At 47.4% G+C, this 12,237-nt stretch overlaps 1 protein-coding gene across 3 annotated transcripts in view; it reads right to left on the bottom strand.

Moving 5' to 3' along the window:
* KIAA0040 (KIAA0040 ortholog) overlaps window positions 1-8,915 on the bottom strand; it is a 42,383-nt gene extending 33,468 nt beyond the window's left edge. For 2 of the 3 annotated variants that reach the window (XM_086694323.1, XM_086694325.1), the window contains exon 1: window positions 8,361-8,743. The gene's annotated coding sequence lies outside the window, so the exon portion shown is untranslated. Of the gene's footprint in view, window positions 1-8,360; window positions 8,744-8,803 lie in introns of those variants that run through there. The other variant, XM_086694324.1, reaches the window with a different exon arrangement.
* Between the last annotated feature and the right edge of the window lie 3,322 nt (window positions 8,916-12,237).

Genomic DNA, 12,237 nt, shown 5'->3' with positions numbered 1-12,237 from the left:
TTTAATGACCAAGTGGTGGTGCCCAAGGGTGATGGTGGAGGGTCAGACCTTACCAAGGGTCACAAAAGTTTATACATAAAATTAACACACTTCGATCTTATCTCTTCTGGGAAGTCTGTCACCTGAAGCTGGGCTAAGTGGTTTCCCTCTGGGTCCTGTGGGTCCCAGTTGTGACACCTCTCATAGCATTTCCTACACTGTGTCGTAATTGCCTCTTTATCTGTCCGTCTGCCAAAATAGACTGTGAGCTCCCGATTCATTATTGGTGACAGCCGCAGAGTTTCTTTGTAGGCTAGGCTAATGGATGACCCTCTGGAGCCAAGGGAAGAGCACTCAGCTTTCAATAGAGACCTCAGTTTCCTCATCTGTAAAACAAGGAGAGTAAGTGCACTGTCCTGAACACTAAATGAGAGGAGGTAGATGAAGCATTTAATGCAATGCCTGGCACCATGCAGACTGTGCTCCATAAATGTTGCTGTTGTTATGTTAGTTACTTCCTACTCAGTCACACCAAGGAGAGTTTATCGTTTGTCCAAACAGTTTCTTTCTCAAGCAGACAAATAACCTCATCTCTAGGACAACAAGGAGCAGAGTTTGATATCCTTCATTAAAGCATAAGATCAAAGGTAACAAATAAGAGACTAGGGATAGGATAGTATGCTTACTTAATATGCGTATTATCATCAAGAAAGGATGTTGATCAAAATGTGGGAAAAGGCAAAACAAAATGATAAACATAAAATAACCATATGATTCAGCAATTATACTCCTAGGTGTGTACCCCAAACAACTGAAAACAGGCACTCAAACAAATCCTCGTACATGCACGTTCACAACACCAAAAGACAGAAACAACCCAAATGTCTATCAACAGACGAATAGAGGGGCACCTGGGTGGCTCAGTCAGTTAAGCGACCAACTCCTGATTTTGACTAAGGTCATGATCTCCCAGTTTGTGGGTTCGAGCTCTGATTCAGGCTGTGTTGACAGTGTGGAGTCTGCTTGGGATTCGCTCTCTTTCTCTCTCTCTGCCCCTCTCCCCCACTCTCTCTCTCTAAAGTGAAAATAAATAAATAAATAAATAAATAAAAAAAAATTAAAAAATAAAATAAAATGGTTAATTGTATGTCATGTGAATTTCACCTTCATAAAAACTTGGGGGGGAGGTAAAGCAAAATTTCTTGAAAGCTCATAGATGGTAAATGGAAAACAATGATATAGTTCCTATTATTAATTGTTTAAGATGTATAAAATGGCATTGATTCTTTTTTTAGTGTGTATTTATTCATTCATTACAATACCAAATGTTGAATGATCACATATTTCAATGGTGGAGATTCCTTATTGAAGGAATACTGTTGTTTTTTTTTTTTAAGTTTATTTATTCATTTTGAGAGAGGGAGAGAGAGACCGTGTGTGAGTGGGGGCAGGACAGAGAGAGAGAGAGAGAGAGAGAGAGAGAGAGAGAGAGAGAATCTGAAGCAGGCTCTAGGCTGTCAGCCCCAACGTGGGCTCAAACCCACAAACCATGAGATCATGACCTGAGCTGAAATCAAGAGTCAGATGCTTTACCAACTGAGCCATCCAGGAGCCCCAGGAATAATGTTTTTAAACCACTGAAGACTTATTCCTGGAAAATGTCAGTCAGGAACATCAGACCTCCTTCCCCATGTGGCACATGCTCTGTGACTGAGTCCCTGTACCTTGTCCCAGACAGGGTGGAGGGGAGACTCAGTGCCTCTGTCTGGAAATGAGATATTCCTTCCATGGCCAGCTGTGAAAATCTGTGCCATTCGTCCATTGGAAACCCAGTAAAAATCATCTTTTCCTCAGTGGGGTCAATAATATCCTTGTGAAAACCTATGAAGAGCACGTAGTTGGAAATCAGCAAAGTATCCTAAGGCACTCAGCACATCATTGTCTTTTTTCTGAATGAGGGAAGGCTCTGGGCCAAGCATCCCACAGGGCAGGAACTGAGTTTCTAATTCAGAAACCAGGAGAGCACTGGTCAGGTCATGTCTGGGTGCAAACGTATTCCCCTCTCCCAGAGGAGGTTTCATTTTGGGACAGTGTGGGTCACACATGTGATGAGCCTGGAGGTTTTACTCTAGGCCACCGCTGTGCTGTACTGGCAATTGCTACTCAGTAGATGGTGGGCCTTGAGCGGGAGGGAAAGTTTCAGGTCAGGAGTAGAAGGCAGAGAGAGAAGGGAGGGTGCCAGCCTCAGTCATTTATAAGAAAGGGGCTCCATGGATGGGGGAAGTCTGCACGGCTGGCAATAAGAGCGGTGTGTTCTCTTTCAGCTTTGCTACTTTTTGTCACATTGTGTTGAATAAACAATTGCGATGTGCTCATAAAACAACCTGCCTGGTGTGGGGGCGGGGGGTGGGGGGGGAGGGGGAGTGTAGCATGACAGTCAAATTGCATGCCTCAAATTCTTAGCACCACTGTTGAACAAATGGCTACTGAGAGCCTAGCATGCACACTAGAAATCTGAAGGAACCGACAAAGGTTGGATGAACGTGTTTTCTCCCAGTCCCGAATCATCGGGAAGGTTACTTTGTCCTATATGGTTCCTGGGTGATGTTAGGCCACTGGACACGAGTGGCCCGATGGAGCCTCCAGGCTATGGCCAGGGCTTTTACAGCAGAAGAGCTTCTGAGAGCCCACACTTTGTCCCACTGGTGGAGCTGCAGAAGATTCTAAGATTAGAAACCAGGGCCAGAAGGGCAGACTCAGATCCTCACTCAGGCTGGAGAGGGAAAAACAGGTTCCTGACTTGCACTGAAGCATTCTCTTCTCTTTCCACGGGGGCCATGGCCGCATGCCACGTAGGCTAAGACGTGTCCACTGTGCGCCATTCTGTTTCCATAACACAGCGGCTAAGACAATTTTGCATCCTCCATCGCTTCTTTCACTGACCTTAACCCCAGTTAAGGGGTTAACTTACTTAACCAGCTTCCGCACCATCTCTAAACTTGTGTACCTTCTCAGGATAACCTGAAGACTAAAAATACTATAGCATGCAACTACCCTTATTGCCGTTAAATTTTTTCCCTGTCTTCTGCCACTTTTCTTTTGTGACTCGCTTGGGAAACTAAAGAAGTTGCGGATGCACTTTCCTGAAGCCTATCCAGCTTGAAATCAGGAGTGTATCTGAGGAGAATAAAAGTCAACTGAAAGACATCCTAACGGGAAGAAACTGTAGATGGTTAAGAGCAAAGGCAAGTTCACAAAGGTTTACAATCACAATCTTCAATTTTGACCAAGAACGACAGCGATGATTAGGATTTCTTTCATCTCTTAGCAACAAACTCCATGGAGCAGCTTGCTTACAATCGTGGGAGCAAGTCTTTTGCCAGGGGCTGGGATTTGGTTTGGACACTGCTGTGGCCCCTTGGGAGTTGTCCCGAGAAAGAAATCTTGTGTTTGCGTGAGGTTCATTTTGGAACCAGGCTACGTTGAGGCCCACTCATGTCCCCAGGCGGTGCTCTGCTCGGATGGCACAGGCCCATGTGAGGGGAAAAGTCAGAAACCTGAGCTGGTCTGTGTGGCCCTGGGGACTGCCCTTCAAAGAATTGGCTGTTGATTTTCCTCTTGCCGCATAAAGAGGGAAAAAGTCTATCTGCCTCTGTTTTCTCTCTCTTACAGTGCCCGTGATGAGTCTCATGAGCTTTTGTGAGTAACAAAAGCTCACCCTGGAGCCTTTCTCATGGAACGGGAAAGTGTAAATCAATATTGGATGTTTAGTGCTGACCTGTCCGATGGTCTTGAAACCATCCTCACGACAAGTTTAATGAAACACAAAAGGGGTTTCAGTTAATTTTGACACCCAGTGCGGTCCCCCTTTTTTGAGAGGTGTTTGGGAATTTTTGAGAAAACGTTAAGGATTGAAGTTGAGCAAACAGAAGTGTTGGGTATGGTACGGAGATGCCTTAAAAGAGGAGACCCGCCCCCATCTCTGGAAGATCTGCTCCTGGTGGCTGGAGCCTGCTGGAGGCTGCTTGGGGAGGGCTTAGCCTTCCAGCCTCTTCATTCTGCATCTCTGCCAGTGTTTGGGTGCCTGAGTGTGAGGTCCAGAAGGTCCAGGTGACGGAAACCCTAGAGAGTGTCTGCTGTTCCTGAACAGAGAGAGACAGAGCTTGGGTTCTGGTCGCTCCCTTAATCAGCTGTTGAGCTGGGGACACACTTCGCCTTAACATCAGTTCGCTCACCTGTGAAGTAAGGGGCGGGGCTGGCTTATTTCAAAGTGTTTTTCCGTTTGAAGTTTTTGAGCCTGTGGTTATTTTTTTCTTTTGTTCATCAACAGCCATCCCTTCTCAGAAGTCTGTTTAGTTGAAAGTTTGGGTGTCGGCTTTACTGTGTTGGACGACGTTAGGGTTCCTTAGTCGGGACAGAAGAAAACCACAGATACACCTAAGCCATGAACCGATGCTCAGATTCAAGGCCAGTGCTGGTTTAACCAGCACCTTGGTGAGGATTGGAAAGAAAGCTTCCTTTCTGAGTGGGCCCAGTGCAAGCGGGGCAGGTCCGTGGTCCGGTAAGTAGAATGCTGGCTGCTTTCAGCCATGAGCTCCCAGGAATCCTTGTGCTGTGCACGACCTGCATAAACATTCACTTCTTTGGGCTCTGGCCACTGTAGGTAAGGAGTAAAAGGAGAAGTAGCCAGAGTAGATACATGCCATTCATATGACGGAAGGAGACATTTATAATTGCTTCCTTAAAATATTTCATACAGTTAAAAAGCTGCAAGTCTGGGCCGAAGAGCCTCCCCAGATCTTACACCTACACAGTCCAGGGTAAGTTGGTAGCTTCAAGAGGGAAGATTAGTAATAATAATAAAACAACTTACATTTTTATAGAACCTTGCAATTTATGGAGCACATTAAATGTAACTTTCTTTTTCAATTTGATTCTGATTTCTGATTCAATTTGCCCTGGTGAGTAATAATTATTCCCATTTCAAATATAAGGGAAACGAAGCTGGGAAATTCAAAGACTTGTCCAAGGTCAGCTAATAAGTGGTCAAGACAAGAATTGAATCCATGTCTGTCTACTTCCAAGTTCAAGGTTTTTTTTTTTTTCCTTCCACACTGGGTCACATAATTTCCTGATCTGAGCCATGGCAGTCAGACCTCAAGTACTGTTCAATAAGGGTTTAAAATTTTCTCTGGCAAAGTCATCCTTCTTGTTTTAATGATGGTAGGACTCTCCCACACAGGCGTATTACTAAACTTGGGGTATGAGTTCTGGAGAGGTCTTGGCAGATCTCACAGTTGAACTAGAGTGTTCATTTTTCATATGATGAAGTGATTCCTAGGGATTCACTTGTTTGGTTAAATGCATCTGTGTGCCACTAATGCAGGGTCGTCTCCAACATTTTAGAATTTAAAAATTTTTTTTTTTTTCAACATTTATTTATTTTTGGGACAGAGAGAGACACAGCATGAACGGGGGAGGGGCAGAGAGAGAGGGAGACACAGAATCGGAAGCAGGCTCCAGGCTCTGAGCCATCAGCCCAGAGCCCGATGCGGGGCTCGAACCCACGGACCGCGAGATCATGACCTGGCTGAAGTCGGACGCTTAACCGACTGCGCCACCCAGGCGCCCCTAGAATTTTAGATATCACCTGCAAGGCATCCTGGGAAGGCCTTAGAAATCTAGAGATTCACCAGCAAGTCACCATATGATATAAAAATAGTATCTCCAGGCCAATGAGTACTGGCCAAATCCAAGATTCTTCAGTGTCAACATGGTCTCACAGATAGCGTTATTACAGGCTCCTTTAGCCACCCTTCCCCACTGCTTTTATGCAAGTCAGGGATAGTTAGTTTTTTTTTTTTTTTTTATGCTTATTTATTTTGAGAGAGAGTGTGAGTGGGGGAGGGGCAGGGACAGAGGGAGGGAGAGAGAATCTTAAGCAGCCTCCACGCTGTCAGCACAGAGCCCGATGTGGGGCTTGAAGCACCAAGCTGCAAGATCATGATCTGAGCTGAAACCAAGAGTTGGACCTTAATCTACTGAGCCACCCAGGCGCCCTGCTGCCTCCATCTCTCCCTGAGCCCCAGACCTGAATAGCCACTGCTTACCAGAAATCTCCTGGGCACCTCCTGGGCATCTCTTGGGTACATCCGTCCTAAATGTGTGTGAAGTGTTAATTGCCACAATCCATTTCTCAAGTCCACTGCTCCCTTAGTTCCTACGGTTTCCATTCTGGACATCACAGTGCACCCCCCAACCCCAGCTCCACACCTTATAAATCATCCTCTTTTCCGCTCACTCCTCCTCTACCCTGTTCACTTGGTCAGGATGTACTTTGACTCTAACTTTGTAAACATCACTAGCATCCATTCCCTTCCTTTAGTTCCCGCTGCCATGATCTTAGTTGAGGTCCTCCTTATCTCTGCCTCCCATCTCTCCAAGCTAGCTTGCATCTGGCCTTTAGTTCTCTTTCCAAACACAAATCTGACCACACCCTTTCTCTGCTTAAATACCAAAACCATGACTTCCTTAGTATAGTAGTGTAAGTCCCATTACTCACAGTTCCCCCAACATGCCCTTGACTTTGAATATACTCTTCCCGCTGCCTGAAATACCCTTTCCCTAATCACTCCTAATCATTTCCAACACCTTGCTCATCCATCACTTCTGCAGTGTTGACTTCCAGATAATTCCTAGGGGAGTTTATCACTCTCTCCTTTGGGTTATTTCAGTGTTCTGTAGCTACTGTTACTGTAATGTGTATTATTCTGAACCATATTTGTTTCTGTGTCTCGTGGCATTTACTAGATTGTGGGTCCTCAAAAGCAGAAATTATCTCATTACCTTTGGATTCCAAGGTCCTGGAACACTGCCTATCACACAGTAGGTACAGAAACTGCTGCAGGAATGGGTGGGGAGGGGAATGGATGTTCACCCCTCTTTGATGAGGTCAGTAACTTAGCTTGCTGGGTGCCCATTATTCCCTTGAGTTAAGTATTCAGAGAAACGGGCAGAAATCATTCTGACTTTATTCTATAGGCTAGATATTGACAAAGCATGGAGGCTGGAGAAACATCTGTTCTGTCATGCATTCCTCTCCTCTATTGTATCTTGGGTGGGAATGGGGAGCCAGAATTTCAGAAGAAATGAAGGACTTGATCAGATTTTCCTGCACAGCTGGCCAGCACTGGGCAAAGGGAAGGCGCATCAGACTAGGAGATCGATGGTAAGACCCTTGCTGAACTCTTTGGGTGGAAGTTGACAAACCGTTTGTAAAAGGGTTAGGAACGAGATGCATCAGTGGTGCTTTTCAGACCTGTTCCTTAGAACTCAAGGCTCTCCCCATTACCAACCGGACTTCAAAATGAGGGCTCCTTCAAATTAGCTTCAGATTCTTCCAAACTTTAGCTAAGTGAATGAACTGCACCAGCTTTGAAGGAAGGTGCTGCTGACATGCTCAAGTGCATTTACCGGCACCACCCCCTGTCCCCCCTTCCCCTTCCTTATTGAACAGAATCCGAGAAGCAGTCCTGCAAGGTAGCTAGAATGCGGGCCGCCAGCATTCTTTGTGAAATTAGGGCAATTCTTGTCTGCTTCGGTTTCCCTTTCGGTTAGGCAGGACTGCTGTTCCCACCAGCAAAACATCTATAGTTTATTTAACTCAATCACTACACAATGTATTCCTGTGAAGCTCTTGGAAATACTAGGGAAATAGGTCTTTTTGTGTCCTTTACCTTCATGGGTGGTCTGGGGGGATGCGGTGCTGGGAGTAGGACCATTTAGAGGCTCAAAGAAATTAGGAAGCAATCTGTGTCACAGTAAATCCCCTGGAGGCTTGGAGACTAGCAGCCAGGTTCCCACTCCACACCTGGCTCCATGCCATATTTTCGTTTTGGCCAGTTTCTTAGCTCCGTTGAAAATTTGGCTTCACTTAGCATAATTTAGAAACATCTAAGCCTGAGTGCGTTTTAGTGGGTTTCAGGCCTTGACTTTTTTTTCAGTAGCAAATAGAATGTCCCCCGGTCCCAAAGCTCCTACTGGCAGCTTTGTCAACTGGAGTAAGAGAACTCCACCCCAACCGCCACCCCCAACCCATGTGGACTCAGCCCAGAAGCAGATGTCAAGCTGCTGAGAATCCTCCCAAGAAGGGAAACAAACTAGAACCGAAGTTGTGAAGGGCCAAGAGGCTATTTAGAAACGATCCTGGAATCTCACTGATCTCTGGGGCTGGTCTCCTCCTTGCAAAGAACGAAAGTGAGCGGGAAGTTCCCTTCCAAACAGAGGGCAACTTAAAACACACACACACACACACACACACACACACACACACACACACACACACACACAGTCTGACACACATACACAGTCTGGAGACTCACCTCGCAGTCCACCGGAGGGCTTCCTACAGGCGCGGTGGCGCCGGGGTCTGGCGCGGCCCGTCTGACAGCAGGGGTCCCGGCGGAGGTCAAGGTCCCAGTGCGGAAGCCCGCCCCCCTGCGGAGCCAGGTGCGGCGCGGAGGGGTAGGTGGGAGCCGGGCGCCGCGCGTACCTGCCCTCACCACGAGGAAAGCCCCCTGTGCGTTCTTTGCCCTCCCGAGGCTGGAGCCTCACATTTCTGAGGTTTCGCTCCAACTCCGTCCTGCCCCTGATGTCAGAGACACAACTTCCTGAATCAGACGCGCCCTCTCTCCCGCCGCCTGGGCTCGGCCCCAGCTCCCCGCCCGGGGCCCACAGACCGCTGGTGCCCTTGGACTCGGCGCCCCCGCCCCGACGCGCCCTCCCCCCGCGGCCCCCGCCCCGCCACTACGTGTGGGTGCCCCACCGGTTCCGGAACACGCCTCCTACGGGACGCGCCGCTCTCCTCCGGAGCCGGTCCCCAGTCCATTTCTCAGACGCACCAGGTTCCTGGGGACTTGAGAGGATTCAGGGATTCAGGGGGGGAACTTGGGCTGCTGTGAAGACAGCCCAGTGTTGCCTAAGGGAGCGGCCTTCTTGGAAGGGGGGGTGGAAGGCATCTGGGAGGGAGGCCCTGGGACAGACTGGGTGAAGGCTCCCATGCCTTATCTGGACAAACAAAGCGACTGGCTGCCCTAATCAATCGCTGCGGGCTTGGTGGGAGAGGGTGTACACAGTCTTTGGGCCGCTCGCTGAAGGCGTTGAGGAAGACTGCACCATCACGAGTTGTCAGAGCAGAGATGGAGGGGGAAACTGCCTGCAGAAAATTCTCAGAGATTCCTCCCTCTCATCCTCAGTTGCCCTCCATCCAGTTTTTACTCTGATGTCCATGGGTCCGGTTTCGAGTACCTGGAACACTAGAAGATGAAAGGGCCTATGCCAATGTTGGGTGAGGGACTCGAGACTCGAAGCTTCTGGTGACCCGTGGTAGGGAGCTTGTTCAGTGTCTCCAAGGTTACTGGGGGGCAGGCAGGGGACAGGGGTGATGCCAGGACCTGGCCCTGGAGGGGCCCTCTCTGAGTCATCTGGGTGAGTTTTTCCATGACATGTGCCTCAGGTGCTGCCCTCTTGACTGTATTTGCAGGTGCTCAGGGACCAGGTGCCAGGTGCTGAGCCGGGTCTTGCCCTCTACCTACTGTGCTTGAGGGCTGGTGTTCATGTGGGCATTAAAATGACTGTTTTGCAGTTAACTATCTCCACTGAGGAACAAGAGATCCATTTGTGTGAGTACCGGAGAAACCAAATGGCTCTCAGTTGAAAGGCCAAAGAGAAAACCCTGCCCTTTAGTCAGAAATGCCAAGAATGATTAAGGAAAGAGGGGGGAAATGTTTTCTTCCAATGGAAGGAGATTAGATGAGACTCTTTTCCAGAAATCCAGGTGGAGTGAACTCAGTGTAGGTCGGAACAGGAAGGGAGAAGACAGGTTCCAGAAGCAAATGGGCTTAACAAGCAATTGGGTAGCATCAGCAGAAATGGGAAGATTGGGCTTGCAAGTTTGCTTGCAAGTGTCCAGACTCAGGGGCTTCCCTTAGTTGATGTGTTCCCCATGCTGTCAGAAGCTCCATCTGGAATCATACTTTGAGCCTGCAGATGTCTAAGTATGTAGAATTGATCCCTCCAACACTCCTGGAGCTTACAGCCAGGGTATAGAGTCCGAGGGTATTGAGGAAGACAGGAAGGGGTGGGGGGTGGGGCTGGTAGCGAGGCCTTGAATGCTGGCCAAAGGATTGGAGAATGGATATTTCCTTCCACCTGCAGGAAGGACACAGATACTGTGCCGGGAGGTTTGCACATATCATGGAATCTTTCACAACGCATTTAGGAGATGTAGTATTCTCCTCGTTTTACGGGGAAACAGGTTCAGAGAAGTTAAGTAACTTCCTCTGCATCACATAACTAATAGATACTGGAGCCCAGATTTGAGTTCCAGTGTTTCCAAACTCCCAGTCTGTCCTCTTACTCTGTCATCCAGTAAAGGAGGAACTCGCCTTCTGGGAAGGAAATCCACGCTTGCACAAAGGTAATGTTCAGGCCAGGAATGAGGCCTTTGGAGGGAAAGCTACAGAAAAAGCTTTTCTGGATATCGAGAGCAATGTTACAGATCGGCTGTGGCCTGAGTGACGATTATTTAGGGTTGCCTTTAAGAAAAAAACAGGAAGAAACTAAACAAGAAAAATGGAGGCAACTGACTTGAGCTGAGGGCTTCACAGACATGGTTGCCAATGGGAGAAAGAGAATCAGGGGCCTATCCATTACGTGGTGTCTCTGTGATATTTCAGTTAAACAAGGAAAGCCAACAGCTTCTGTGGCAGAGAAATCAGTGACTCATAGGTGAGCAAGATGGTGGACTGACTCACATTTGGTTGCCAAGGCTGCCCGGTCTGTTGAGGGACTGACTCTACTTGGAAGATGCAATCATGGCAGAAGAAAAGGAGTGGGCATCTGGCCAAATGTTCTCAGTCTGGGTGGATGATGTATGCCTTACTAAAAAGCAGGTTAGAGCACCCACATTCTATTTTATTCTCTTGGCAGTTAAATCCTAATTCTAATGAACTCATAAACGGCCCCAGGCAACCACAGTGCTGTTACCTCTTGCTTAATCCTCATTATTTCTTACGTTTTCCATAAAGATTTTTGAAGGTGGTCAAGGGGTTAGTGGGCTCTAAATGGAGTGAAACAGAACATTAACATCTAATTAAAAAAAAAAAAAAAAAAGAAGCCAAAATAAACAGATTATGTGAAGTGAGACTGAAAATTTGAGTGATCGCCCCCTACTAAGTTTAGCACATCAGTATGTTGGGGACAAAAGACTTCCCTGTCTGTGCTGTGAAAATCACTGGGGCATTTAGTATATAGCCATAGCCTGCTGTGGACATGAGGACTGACTACACTTGCTTTTCTTGCTTGGCAATGCTGTTTTAGACAGGTTGACTTGCACTATTGGCCAGCATCAATCCACTTTGAGCTGCCTGCGGACACTTTACCATCAGTTTGCAAATGCCCTGAGTCTAGAAGACGTGTCGAATATAATACGTTTGTATATTTGGGCTACCCCCAATGGGCATGTTCTTCAGGTATGGAAAATATTAAATTAAGAATCTTATCTTGCTCTCCTCTCCAACTGTGGTGTATTCTTGCCTGTGACACTTGGCCGAGGATCTAGAATCATAAACGGGGCTATAGAAAGTTACTGAATGCCGGCCTGGATGCTCTGAGGGACTGACTAGAAATCAGAAGGTCTGTTGACAAGGCACAGGCTGTCAGGAGGGAATGATCTGCCTATAAATGGCGTGGGTAAGATGAGTGCAGACTTGTTCATCAGATCCTGAAATGTAACAGCATCTTGGAATCACGAGAGAGGCAAGTTCAAGACAAGTCAGTGGAAATACTACACCACGCAGCAGGTAATGAATTTATGGACTGGATTATCTCCCAGAGGGGGCACAAGCTGGCAACATAGATGGATTCCAAAAAGGCTTGGACAGACGTGTGAATGGCAGAGCTGTAAAGGAGAACTTGAGGAAGCTAAGATCTGCTCCGTGTGGTTGGGATTTCAGGGTGGCCCTTACACTGTGAATATGCGGGGTCTTTGTGGACAACTGTCTTGGCCTTGATTGAGCTTGGATTTGAGCCAGTTGGCAATGCCAATGTTACCTGCCCAATTGTACAGTCTCTGTGGCCTTTACCCCACGAAGGCAGCAAAACCTTGTTCTTTTAACCTCAGCCAAGTAATTTCTGCAGATACTGTCTATTATTTTTAGTCTCGTGCGTGTTCAGCTTAATTATAGCCATTCTAAGAAA

The sequence above is a fragment of the Puma concolor genome, chromosome E4, assembly GCF_028749965.1.
Source record: "Puma concolor isolate L17-30 chromosome E4, mPumCon1.1.hap2, whole genome shotgun sequence".
Taxonomy (NCBI): Eukaryota; Metazoa; Chordata; class Mammalia; order Carnivora; family Felidae; genus Puma; species Puma concolor.
The sequence above is the reverse complement of the archived record's forward strand: the minus strand, read 5'-3'. Positions and strand labels throughout refer to the sequence as shown.